A 1429-nucleotide genomic window follows, 5' to 3' on the forward strand; every position below is an offset into this window, starting at 1 on the left:
TATATAGCGATTTGTACCCTTCTTTACACCGACACAAACAAGCGACTCGAGTCATTCTATCCTCTTATCCTTTATCTGCGCTGATGTTTTCAGTGATAATGACAGTCAGACAGACAGTCAGTGTGACAATTTGCAGTTGAAGGTAGAACCCAATCAACGATGACAGATGGCCACAACATTATCTTACGGCATGAGCAGTCTAATTGTGCCACAATTATGCTCTGAGCAATACTGTAACATGTATAATGGCAATCTAAATATATTGTACGCAATAAAATGAATCGCATTACTCTTGTGTGTCGATTTCACGCGCACATTTAATTAAATATTAATTCACACCAAATAATTGTGTTGATGTTTAGTGGAATGAGTCGCTTCCACCTGACTAGTGGTGCCGCGCCGTGGGAACAGAGGTCGCCACTTGTCTATGCTGAATAAACAGGACTATTTAATATTTAATGGATTTAAATGTATGCTTAATGTTTGTGACCAGCTAGAAATGTTTGTTGAATGTTTTCGACTTATAGTGTGTCACGGTAGTGCCGATTTCCCTCACCTTGATTTAAAAACATTGCATATCTTCTTAATTTATATTTTTTCACCTTAATTTCTACAAAAACGCAGCTCAACGACTGGAGAAAAACCTTTTACAATTTAAAAATTCTACCTTAGAGATTAAATTCAGTAAATTTTAAGTCAAGCTGTCTTGAGTATTAAATTATATACAAATAAAAAAAGGTTCGATTATTTAATCTTTTAATATTAAAATAAACTTTAATTCTTAATAAGCTAATTCTTGCCCATTTAAATAACCTGGGACTGTCCGAGAAAGTATAGAAGCATGGTGTCAGTGGTGGGAATGGCCGGCGTGACATTTCGGCGAGCAAACACAATGCGCACATTTCACTGCGCGCTCAGTTCGTTAATGAGTTGTGCTAATTCAATTTGTGTCCGCTCGCGCGCGCAAATTGTGCGTTCATCGCGAAATTATCGCGCCTTTTGTGTGCGACGTAAACGCGTCATTGTCGTGCTAATTGCTTAACAAAGATGTGCAAATATTTGTTCGCCGCCACTGATTTATTTTCCTTTCCCAGACGCGAACAAAATACGTCGCGTTGAATATATTGAATATCAATAGCATCTCATATGTCTTCAAATAATGCGAATAAACATGGGCGTGTATTTAATATGATTTGATTTCTTGAGAAAAGGCAAAAGTAATGGCCGGACCCCGCGGCCGTAGCGCCCTTTGCCCAGTGAAGTGGAGACCACCGCCGGCCATTGTTCCCGCATCGAGCGATCTGGAAACTAAATAAAAACAGGGGGTCGCTTTAATTAGACAAAAGTTAAACAGTATCAATGAGCGGGCGGAGTGAGCGCTACAGCGAGTGTACCAGTGCTGGCTATAGATCTTATCAGTTGTGGTTGG

The sequence above is a fragment of the Papilio polytes genome, unplaced genomic scaffold (genome assembly GCF_000836215.1).
Source record: "Papilio polytes unplaced genomic scaffold, Ppol_1.0 DF823835.1, whole genome shotgun sequence".
In the NCBI taxonomy this organism is placed as follows: domain Eukaryota; kingdom Metazoa; phylum Arthropoda; class Insecta; order Lepidoptera; family Papilionidae; genus Papilio; species Papilio polytes.